At 37.6% G+C, this 12,893-nt stretch overlaps 1 long non-coding RNA gene across 1 annotated transcript in view; it reads left to right on the top strand.

Annotated features, from left to right (window-relative positions):
• The first annotated feature begins 1,950 nt into the window (after positions 1 to 1,950).
• Positions 1,951 to 12,893, top strand: part of LOC126175648 (uncharacterized) — a 20,235-nt gene continuing 9,292 nt past the window's right edge. The window contains exon 1 of the long non-coding RNA XR_007535598.1: positions 1,951 to 2,087. This is a non-coding gene — a long non-coding RNA (uncharacterized LOC126175648). The remainder of the gene's footprint in view (positions 2,088 to 12,893) is intronic.

Consider the following 12,893-nt stretch of genomic DNA (forward strand, 5'->3'; position numbering starts at 1 on the left):
TCAGCACACCACTCTCCCACCTGTTTTGCAAACTTGCCTGTTTGGATTTTACTTAGTAGCGGCTCTGCTTTTAAAGCATATGTAATGGTGCATAGTGGACGTCTCTGTTACGGCACTCTTCAAATATCAGTTTGTTGATTGGTGGTATGATCTATCTCCACCTGGGTAAAGGTGTAATGGATGCATCCATCTAAAATGTCCAGATAAGCCAGGTACAAACCCATTATGTTCATAGTTGCCATTCTGCTGTAGTCTAAATTGCAAGTCTTGTGAACAATGTGTCTAGGATGCATAACATTGAGCACCGACCTGATGGAGCATCAGGATACGAACTGTGCCATATCTGAATCTATTGTTCAATATGCACATGTAGAGATCAGAGACAGCTTGGACAGGAAAAGGATAGGGATGAAAGTTGGTCATGTACTTTTCAGAGGAATCATCCTGTTATTTGCCTTAACATTTTGGGGAACCACAGAAAATATAAATATGTTTGGACAGGCAGGGTTAGAACCTCCCTGGAAACCCCATTCCACCCTAGTGCAAGTTCAAAAAAATAAAAACTATATACTAATAACTGCATCATATTGATTAGTGTGGCACATAAAATGGAATTAATTAACAAAGAAATAAGTTATACTAAAGGGGATATTTCTGTGGAAAAAAAATCACAATTTCTAATCAATTAAGTTCATGCTTCAAATTGTCAAGCTCTGGAGTTAGAACAGCACTGCAACAGTATTCATCTCAGTACAAGAATTATAATGTCCAAATGTGACACGTTTTGATAATGACAAAGTATTTATATAAGGTTCCTGTGTTGTGTTGTTATTAGAAAATTTGATGCTGTGGGAGAACATACTGCCTATTCTTTGAAAGCAGATTTATTAAATGTAAAGATTAGTAATAAGGGACTGAAATTACAAAACTGCCAGTTTGTATTTGTGAATGATTTTTTTCTTTTTTCTTTTTTTTTCTTTTTTTTTGTGTGACAGTACTGATACCTATAGAGACAGCAATGCTTAAAAATGTGTAGGATTATTTGCCCAAGAAACAGATTGATCAGAAAAAGACTATGACAGATTCCGAAATAAACAGGTTTAGCTCAACTACTGTTGAAGCATGAGAATCATACAGTATTTGCTGCTTATCTGCACCTGTCAGATGACTGATGGGTAAAACTTACAACGGTGCGAAATTTTAATGAACTATCTGTACTTATCAGTACTTTAAACAATAAACGTTTAAGTTATGTCACTGTGTAAAGATGTTAATAACTAATGTGTTCTTAATACCAATTATTGTGGATGCACTTAACTCAGGAATAAAAAACTGTGCGGTGAATTACTACACGAGCGGGTACGACTGCTGATGTGCAGGATGGCGTAATGCCGACGCAAAATATTACTCAAGACTACTTATTTTAACAACGTAGGGTGGAAATTAATGTTCGAACGTGAGATCACACATTGCTGACGAAGATACTGCAAACAGTACAGCTAGCAAATCAACTGTTCAAACAAACGGTATAAATATTGTAATAAACTCGTTTTAGCTAGTCAGAAGCGCTTATACTGTAATAGAATCCTTTGTGGGAAAGCAGTCCCGCATACCGAGAATCTAGTTCAACTTGTTAACGTGATGAACGCTTACATCAAGCAAAAAAAAGGTTGTCCTTTCGTTAGTCGGCAGCAATTCGAAACCTTCCTAGTGCATCTGCTGTTACCACACAGTACATTGAGCAAGGAGCAAACGAACGCTGATGATGTCCAATATTCACTACTTTTCACGTTTAACGAACATGTAGATCACCATCAAAACTTTTCAACTCAAAACGAGGACTCTTGTGTTGGTTAAACTGGTAAACAGCCGCCATGTTTCGATAACTGTGTTGTTATAATAGAAAAATAACTGGCAATCCCTCCTTTAAATATAATTTTCGAAACTTTGTGCCGTCCTGTGTTTCCTATTTTTGTGAAAATGATAAGTATGACACCCCAGAACGTTGGTGTTGTCATCATTTTCTCAAGAATTCGACTGTCGAGCGAAGAATGCGCTAGCTGACAAGTTACAACAACTTTCAGTAGGTGAGTCATCGCTGTATCAGCAGTTTGAAATTTGTTATTGTTTATTTCATTTGTTTCAGATGACAGAAACCAAATGATTTGAGTTTAAAATCTCAGTGCGAAGCCCATGACTAACTCGAGTCATCTGCAAGCAGAGTAAAACAACTTGTTTTTGTTGTCTGTTTTGTAAGGCAATAACCTGTGACAGATAACAGTCTTGCACAAATAAATGAAAATAATATGTATCCCAATTGTAAGCTATTTCAGTTTCATATTGAGAATGTAACAGACAACTGTCATTGTTTCAAAATTTTGTGCAGCGCTCCTAAAGCCGACATACATTGTGTTATGTTTTTGTGATGGTTTTCGTCGATTTAGTAGCTGCTGTCGAGTGGCAGATTTATCGGCAGTTATCAGCCTGTCGCGTATAGTAAGTGATGCTATCGCGAAACCGATAGCAAAATACAGACGTGTATTTATATATAAGATACATCAACTAGTTATCAACCTGCTTTTTTTCTCTCCCGCCACCACCTTGCAACGCCACGGAAACCAGAGCGCTGAAGCTCTTGTAAATGTAGTTTACATTCATAATTATAAGACGAACGATATAACTGTAATTCTATAAATGTGTGAAAATAAATTATCACATTAGTTGTAGAAGAGTAGTATTTGCCGTTGTTATAGAAAAAAACGCAAAAAATTAAATGTATTGCAGACTTGGAACAACCGAAAATCTGGAGCAAAAATATACCAGCGGCATTTTTTTCATTGATTGCCCTTGGGTTATGCTCCATAACTATACAGCTTGGTTACGGAATTTGAATAAAGCACGGCAATTAAAGTTATAACTTATTTATTCATTCTCAAGTTTCTGTTTTGCCATGCACTTGATGAAGTGACTTCCTCTCCTACCTATTTTCCCTGAAACACACACACGGAATGGCTACGTCTGTTTTATTCCAAAGTTTTCGCAATATCAGTATTCAATTTTCAGTCTGCAGTTGAGAAACTAAGCTGACCCACCCTCTCCTAACGCATCTGAGATACACGGAAATGTGGAACAAATTTGAAATTGTACTGCAGACGTTTTTATTTCATGGATGTTACGCCCTTTTTTTTATATATAAGTGGTAAATAGTGTACTGCCCATTTCTGTTCCATTATTTCCATACATCAATCAAGAAAACACATGTGTACCCAAGCCAGTGTTTAAGGCTTCATTTCCTTGATGGCAGACATCACTGTGAGAATATTGTAACTTCAAAAGCCTTCAGTTGGATGAGATGCTACCACATGATGGTCCATGTTCATCTTTCAGATTGTTTTCATATACTGCTCACAGAAATGATTTGTTGACTAATGTAGTAGCGAACTTTGGTTCAAGAGTTAATATATTTTGCATATTTGTTCTTTGTGTTAATGTATTGTGTGTAAAGGATCCAATTGTAAACCACTGGAGAACACTTGGCAGAATACTTGCCCGCGAAAAGCAAAGGTCCCGAGTTCGAGTCTCGATCCGGCACACAGTTTTAATCTGCCAGGAAGTTTCATATCAGCGCACACTCCGCTGCAGAGTGAAAATCTCATTCTGACATAGGAGAACAGTTGATCATCAGAAATATAACATAAGTTTACATTTGACAAAAATTACTCGATATCAGCTCTGACCTTTTCAAAAAAACTATCCTGACATTTACTTTCAGTACTAGGAAGATGAAGAAAACTTATGACTGGAAAGAGATTTGAAGAACACTCCTCCAGCATAAAAGTCCAGTGCTTTAACTACTTAACCACATCACTTGTACTCACTTAAAATCTCACTGAATCACATTCATGACAGATTAACATGTAAACCAACATTATTTATTATAACAAAAGTGTTAGTGAAAACCATGCCCAGCATTTGTGTAACATTTTTATTCATATATGCTCAAAACTAAATGAAATGTGCTATGGGATTTTATACTGACACACAGATTCTGAAGCATGGTCTCCTCAAGACTCTTCATACTTATGGAGGCAGTGTAGTATTTTGAAGCTACGAAACTGCTTTTTATGTGGATGTAGGTGTTACTCAGTTGGGTGTTGCTCTTATGATGTATACAGTCACTGGCATCATGGAAGGAGGGAGGGAGAGAGAGAGAGTGTATGTGTGTTTTATGTGTATAGTGACTGTCGTTGTGTGCCAGGATTATGCTAAAATCAATTTCTGTGGTGTTCATAATTACTTTAGTGATTTTTGCCTCGTTTTTAAAGATTTTTCAGTTTAATTCATTATAGTCTGTGTACACACTACAATACAAGAGCAGTGTGCACATGCCAAATGGGTTGGGGGTGTGGAAGGAGGCAGGGTTATTGATGTGTTATTACCATGGACTTCTATTCTGGAAAATAATTAAAAAACTGATGTCAGTTCAGCAAGTGTTGTAGAGATGTATGTTGGGAGTGCCTAAAAAAGAAAGGTACAAATAAATGGGTCACGGAACAGAGTGCAGTGTAAGATGTGATTAAAATGGAAGGTGGTTAGATGACATTAGAAAACATTCAGGCTCAGCATGACAGCTATCAGTAAAGACTGCAACACATGAAAATTGTGAGAAGTTTCTGCTGTTTACATCTCATAGGCAGCTGTCCTTAACTGAGCTGTCGAAGCACATCACAGAGCTTGAAGTCCCTTAGTATTTTGTCACTATTCAAAGTTTTGTTCTGACTCCATAAAGACACTTCTGGTCACCCTTCATTACAAATTGGAGTTGCAGAGATGCTTCAGTTTAGAACAGAAGACAACAATGAAGATATGACACAAATAGCAATATTCAAAAATTAAATAACACCTTATCATATAAAAGTCTAAGAACAAATTACTCATTCTCATGTGCACTTCACATGAGGTCTACATTCATAGAATTTTTTGAGATTGATCTGCTTTTTCAAACATTGCAGAACTATGTGAGTGGCTCTTTCCTTCATTCTCTTGATTTAAGGATCTCTGAATTCTGTCAGCAGCGCATGATTTTGTTGTTAGCATTGCTGACTCTCAATCATGGGGCCCCAGGTTTGATTCCTGGCCAGGTCGGGGAATTTCTGTACTTGAGACTGAGTGTGTGTGTTGTCATCATCATTTCATCCTCACCAGGTTGTGAGGCACCAGAGTGGTGTCAAGTAAAAAGTTTTGCACCAGGCAGCCATACTTGCCAGAAGGGGCTCCCAGCCAAAACTGCCATACAAACATTTATTTCTGTTAATCCTGTCTTCTGTAAATCCCTGTCTCAATTAGTTATTGTTACATGTTCCATAGATAATTTGCACTGATCTTATAACCAGTAGAACTTAGTGGAATTTTTCTCACATATGATAAAAGATGGTCTCTGGAATAGAAAGTGTTTCCCAGAAGAAATTACTTTAGGCTAGATTTAATATTTACTCTACTACTTGGCAGGAATTTGATATTACTGGACAAATGATCAAGACTTTTGTGCCAGCACATTGAACCACTTTCTCAGCCACTGACAGCTTTATAAAGGACACTAGGAGTCATTTCTTGTTCTCGTGTTGTAACTGTGCACATCATTTTTAGTCTCACATTCTAGTGTTATTGACCACTAATTTCAGTACAGAATATACATACTTTGAAGGAGTAGTTAAAATGCCTGATTCCTTGAGGAGGCCTCTAAGAGCAAGTAGTCAACAAACCGCTTTTTTACCTGTGTTACTGTGCTATATGAGTGAAGCTGTGGTTCATTTCACATCCATAAAATGACATGGAACAGTGATTAGTTTGTATTTATGATCGCAAACCATATTCCACTCTTATCATACGGAGAATTAAGTTTTTCATGGTTCCTCTAAAGTACTCGCGTGATAATAGAATAATAGTTCTTTAAACAAGGCCATAACTAACTTCTTTTAGAATAGTTCTTTAAACAAGGCCATAACTAACTTCTTTTTGTGCCCTGTACCCTTGTCAATCTGGCGTAGTAGTTTATCTCTCTTTACAGTGACAGGGTGTAAAATTCCTGCTCTCCATATGTTTGAAGCATCTGGGACCAAGTATCTTCACACTTGTAAGTAATTATAGGGTTATTTATAACTACCTCAAGCATTCCAGAAGATGACTGCACAAAAAATATAAGACATACAAAAATAATGACTCATATCAGTGAATAAATCATCATTCCAAGTTTCAGTTTGTAGTACGCATTGTGGCATAGTTGCAGAATACTTAGGGGAAGATGTGTCAGAATGTGACATAATGGGCTGATGCATGCATTTTGTATCCTTGCAATTGTTAAATGTTAGTCAGTTATGACGATTCAGTGTTCTTGCACCAAACATCAGTTAAAAGCTCCAATAGACAAATCAATCCACAGGTGGTGCAACACATTCCATAAAAACTGTCTGCTTATGTGGGGCAAAGAAAATAGACAGGCCATGATCATCAACAGAGAAGATGGAGCTTTTGTGGAAATCATTTAACAGGAGCCTAAAACAATCACGTTATGAATCAGAACTTGGGAGATGCTCTATCCACAGATAAGGTCTATTTTCTGTACATCTTGTAGTTTTCATCTTCTGAAACTGTGTACGTATCTGTAAATAAGCCTGTGTATACTACCCTGCAATCAAAAGCTTTTTTTCAGTTTTATCAATGATTCACTTTGGTTTTATCATTCAGTCAATAATCCCATTTCATTGACAGAAATCGTGAAAAAACTTGGCTCTAAATGTGGACGATTCCCAGTTATCCATGTGTTAGGGATACACACTATAATCTGGATTCTTACTAGTACTCACACTGTCACTTCCATTATGTCGATAGTATGTTGACCAACTGAAAAAAAATTGAAAAACCGTTAACTGCCCCAAGTCACGTGATGTGCTGAAACAGTCTCGCAGACCACAATTGTCCTTTGGCGTGCTTCATGTTGCCAAAGAGGGAGAAGACACTGCTTGGCATATCTCACAACATATGCACTCCTGTACTATCAGCTCTATGTTTGTGTGAAGTCAGTATACTTGAAGAGGAGCTGTATTTCTCATTTTGGTCAGTTCACTACAAAAAGGTTGACTGGCTGCGGGTAGTGGGAAATGACATCCTGGGATTTCTTCAGTTTGATAGTAAGCAGAATCGTAACACAGTTTAACCATAAAAAATGAAAGTATCATGCCATATAAAAACCCAGTACCATAAAATATAGCACCTTATGTCATATGATACTTTGTCATCTGACGCACACTTCCTTATCAGTAACAACTGAGAAATTGTCTGTTGCACAGAGAACCAGTGCACCAAAGGAAAACAAAAGAAAATAAGGAAGATTAGGGTTTAATGTCACAAAACTGAGCCAGTGAGACTCACTTCACCTGTTGGGCAACCTGCTATATCATGTGTCAGTAGAGGAGAAACGCAGAAGGATAGGGGTATATGAATCATCGGCAGTTCAAACGTATGATGAATAATGGTACCCCTTAGGGAATTGCCAGGAAGAAAGGGGAGGAACACCGTGTGCAATCAGTGTGTATGCCTGAGGGTCTCATTCAACTTGTTTGGGAGGTTATTCCAACAATCACAGAGGGAACAGAGTGCAATCAGCTGCAGATTGTGGCACACAGTGTAAGAAATGATGCCTGTCATCGGAGCTATGACCTTGTACTTGGATCATTCCAGCAGCAAGCAGAGAAGGTTGAGAAAACCAGCCTTGCGCACAGGGTTTCAATGAAGTGCACAATTTGCAGCATTGCTCCAGGATTGATCAGCGCCCATTGTTTCTGGGTTGAGTGGAAGGATTGAACTAGAGACTGCAAAGGTTCTTTGGCAATCTAGGCTGTGACTCACTAGACCTGTGCCTCAGGACTGAGAACTGTAGGGTTCTAAATTGGTCTGGTGTGCACTACACATCAAAGGATGCTACCGAGGCAGCTGACTATGCATGGTGTGCACAAAAGAGTTTTTAGGTTATATGACTATTCGTCTAGTCCAGATGACGATAGCTACAGGGGACCGGGAAGTGTCAGCATAAGGTGTAAAGAAATATCCCCTACAGGTGAGAGTATTAAACTCCTATTGATGAAATGCCAAAGCATACACAACAAAGCCAGAATTTGAAGTGCTCCTAGAAAGCTCACATTATACTAAGTACAAAAAGTTGGTTAAAACTTGAAATTTATAGCCACGAGATATCGGAAGAAAATTTAAACAAATATTGAAAGGATCAGTAAATGGTAAACAAAAGTGGCATATTTGTCATGATAGACAAGAAACTCAAATCCATTGAGATAGAAACTGGAACTGCATCTGAGATTCTCTATAAAAGACTCAGTATTAAGGGTGGGTATAAAGTTATAACCAGGTTCTCTTGTTGCCTGCAAGCCACCTCCAGATGTAACCAAGACTAATTTTACTAGTACTTAAGTTCCGCAAAATTACTGTCATCATTGGAGGAGGCTTTAATCATCCAACAATCAACTGGGGAAGCTACAGTTTTGTAATTGATGGCTTTGCCAAGACTACCTGCAGAATATTAATAAACACTTTCTCTGACAACTACCTAGAACAGATTGTTTGGAAGCTGACTTATGATGGAAATATATTGGATCTATCAGCAAAAAATAAACATTGACTCTTTGAGTAAGTTTATATAGAAACTGGTATCAGTGATATGAGGTAGTGGTAGCGAAGATTTATATTTCCAGCAAACTAGATAAAGGGGAATTCTAGTCATTTAGCTCTGGAGAGGAGCTTGTACAAGAGCTGTGTGTTCCAGGTTCAGAAGAATACTTGAACTTGCACATGCTAGATACATATCTGGTAGAACAGCTCATGAAGTGAGGGGCCCTCCATGTTACTGAGTCACTGTAATGAAACCTCTAGAGAAATAGAGATAACTGCATAATAGGTGTAAAACAAAGCGTAGGGCTAGAGATGTTAGTGTCCAGATACCCAAGACTAGACAGGAACTTAAATTGAGGGTAGCAGAGCAGAAGTGCTGAATTCAATTTTCAAATCTTCCTTTACAAATAAAAATCCAAAGGTACTGTCCCAGTTTAATTCTTACACCACTGCAAAGATTAGTGATATAGATATTAGTGTCAGTGATGCTGAGAAACAGCTGAAATCATTAAAACTGAACAAAGTTTCAGGGCCTGATGGAATCCCTATATTTTAACATGTTAAAGTTTGAATAAATGTGATAGTTCCTTATAGTTCAACAAAAATTAATTTCTAATGCAGTTTCTAACAGCTACTTCATTTTGTTAATGAACATATACATTGATTCAGCCCACATACCTGAAGGTTCTCCTTCGTAATTGAGTGTATGGAACAGACTTATTGAATAAGGGTAATGGACACAGATAAGATACCTACTGACAAAAGTCTGGAAATCTTTGGTCATTATTGTTGCAACTGAAAAGAATGTAGATGAAGATTATTGGATCAAGATTCAAATCACTGTCATCTGGTTAAATCTTTCCTTAGGGAATTCAGGTTCATTCAAGATCCATGATTAGCGAAGTTTCTGATGAACTTGAGAGAAAGGTGCAGTATTTTCTTGCATAAAGAGTGAACACAGAATGTATCACTTAGTGCCATCTTTCCAGTCCTGCGTGTCTCCATAAGGAATTTGGCATCGCTTATAATGTGATAACCCTTTGCAGTATCAGAGTTCCTGAGTATTTTGTCATTTTAGTTGAGGTAGTTAAAAGCAAAGGGGTATAAGTGACAAAATAATTTTTCTGAGAAAATTAGCTTCAAAGGTTGCCTTAAATTTAAAATTCGACATTCATTTGTTACATTGTGTTTAATCACAATACATAGTGGTTATTAATGAAGCTATAGATACAATATCAGTGAATCAAATTCAAAATTTCATGCTTAGTAACGCTTTTACCAATAATACAATTAGCACTTACACCTATCTGCTTCCGAGGATATCATTTACATCTGTTTGGCTCTCATTAATATCAAGTTTTGAATGAACTACAACAATGTAATAAAATATTTTGTGTCATTTTCATGTATTATATTAATCCATACATGTAGCTAACTTTCATTGATTGTACATATATTGGAATGGATAAGGCAAGCAATTAAATAGTGTTACATACAGAAACAAATTTCTGTGCAAACTCTTTACCACATACACATACAAATACTCCCATTTGTGTTTATTACAGGAAATGTCTGTGTGTCTCATGTAACGTCATCAGAAAGCACCACATAATTAGTAATTGTGTCCTTTGCTCTCCATTTGCTGGTGTTATCCTATATGGCTTAGAAACAGATGTTTTGGATTTCTCTTAAGATTTGTGTAGAATGGATGGTAAATCAGAAGTACAAATGGGAATAACTGCTGCTGATTCTGATGTGTAGTTCTCTGCTGTTATGGCAGGTGGTGACAGTACATTTAACTGTATTATCGCTGAACTTCAACATCATGGGTTTGATTTCCTTAAGTCAATGGAATCAAAATTCATGTCATCTTATAAAACATTCCATAAAGGAATGGCCTGAAATCAGGAACTTGTGGTCAGTGGTCTCCACTCAGGTGTGCTTTATGATATACATCCAGAACTTAATGATGTTTTTGTTTTTGTCCTGACACCTGCTGTTGTTGTTGCTGTGGTCTTCAGTCCTGAGACTGGTTTGATGCAGCTCTCCATGCTACTCTATCCTGTGCAAGCTTCTTCATCTCCCAGTACTTACTGCAACCTACATCCTTCTGAATCTGCTTAGTGTATTCATCTCTTGGTTTCCCTCTACGATTTTTACCCTCCACGCTGCCCTCCAATGCTAAATTTGTGATCCCTTGATGCCTCAGAACATGTCCTACCAACCGGTCCCTTCTTCTTGTCAAGTTGTGCCAGAAACTCCTCTTTTCCCCAATTCTATTCAATATCTCCTCATTAGTTATGTGATCTACCCATCTAATCTTCAGCATTCTTCTGTAGTACCACATTTCGAAAGCTTCTGTTCTCTTCTTGTCCAAACTATTTATCGTCCATGGTTCACTTCCACTTTCAGAAACGAATTCCTGACACTTAAATCTATACTCAATGTTAACAAATTTCTCTTCTTCAGAAACGCTTTCCTTGCCATTGCCAGTCTACATTTTATATCCTCTCTACTTCGACCATCATCAGTTATTTTGCTCCCCAAATAGCAAAACTCTTTTACTACTTTAAGTGTCTCATTTCCTAATCTAATTCCCTCAGCATCACCCGGCTTAATTCGACTACATCCCATTATCCTCGTTTTGCTTTTGTTGATGTTCATCTCATATCCTCCTTTCAAGACACTGTCCATTCCGTTCAACTGCTCTTCCAAGTCCTTTGCTGTCTCTGACAGAATTACAATGTCATCAGCGAACCTCAATGTTTTAATTTTTTCTTCATGGACTTTAATATCTACTCCGAATTTTTCTTTTGTTTCCTTTACTGCGTGCTCAATATACAGATTGAATAACATCGAGGAGAGGCTATAACCCTGTCTCACTCCCTTCCCAACCACTGCTTCCCTTTAATGCCCCTCGACTCTTATAACTGCCATCTGGTTTCTGTACAAATTGTAAATAGCCTTTCGCTCCCTGTATTTTACCCCTGCCAGCTTTAGAATTTTAAAGATAGTATTCCAGTCAACATTGTCAAAAGCTTTCTCTAAGTCTACAAAGTCTGGAAATGTAGGTTTGCCTTTCCTTAATCTATTTTCTAAGATAAGTCATAGGGTCAGTATTGCCTCACGTGTTCCAATATTTCTGCGGAATCCAAACTGATCTCCGCCGAGGTCGGCTTCTACCAATTTTTCCATTCGTCGGTAAAGAATTCGCATTAGTATTTTGCAGCTGTGACTTATTAAACTGATAGTTCGGTAATTTTCACATCTGTCAATCTTCTTTGGGATTGGAATTATCATATTCTTCTTGAAGTCTGAGGGTATTTCGCCTGTCTCATACATCTTGCTCACCAGATGGTAGAGTTTTGTCAGGACTGGCTCTCCCAAGGCTGTCAGTAGTTCTAATGTTGTCTACTCCCGGGGCCTTGTTTCGACTCAGGTCTTTCAGTGCTCTGTCAAACTCTTCACACAGTATCGTATCTCCCATTTCATCTTCATCTACATCCTCTTCCATTTCCATAATACTGTCCTCAAGTACATCGCCCTTGTATAGACCCTCTATATACTCCTTCAACCTTTCTGCTTTCCCTTCTTTGTCTACTTTCCCTGACCCCTGCATTATCACTAAAAGCAATGATGGCCATTACAAACTGAGGAAGTTGTTGTACATACTTAAGCAAACCATCACTATTATCATTTTCACTGCCTTCTGTTCATCATATCCATTCTTCTTAGTATGTTCACTTTTTTCCATTCTCCTATTTTGATGCTTTGAATGCAAAAACAGGTTCTAATCTGCCAAATGCTGATGCATCGAATCACCTAATCACAACAGTTCACAAAACATTTTTAACCAACAAAATGTCTGTGCACTTGGAACCCCTTTGCATCCAAAGAGAACACTCTTGTTGTTCAATAGTTCTTCAGATAACTGCTAGAAAGCAGTTCATATCACCCCACACACTTATATCCTTTTGTCGCCAAATGGTGTGGTTCTTCCACTACAGTATGGTGCACATAACTCCCAAGTAATCAGTTTTATTTCTTACACCATTTGTTCGTAACCAGCTCAGTTAAAATCATTAGTAGAAGCAAATTGTTTAGTGCACTTAGATCTCCTTAGTGGTGTCTATAGTGTGATAAAGTAACTAATAATAGTAAACTACAATATTAGTATTATATAAGTACTTGAATTAAGGAAACATATTGCAATA

The sequence above is a fragment of the Schistocerca cancellata genome, chromosome 3 (genome assembly GCF_023864275.1).
Source record: "Schistocerca cancellata isolate TAMUIC-IGC-003103 chromosome 3, iqSchCanc2.1, whole genome shotgun sequence".
Classification (NCBI taxonomy): Eukaryota; Metazoa; Arthropoda; class Insecta; order Orthoptera; family Acrididae; genus Schistocerca; species Schistocerca cancellata.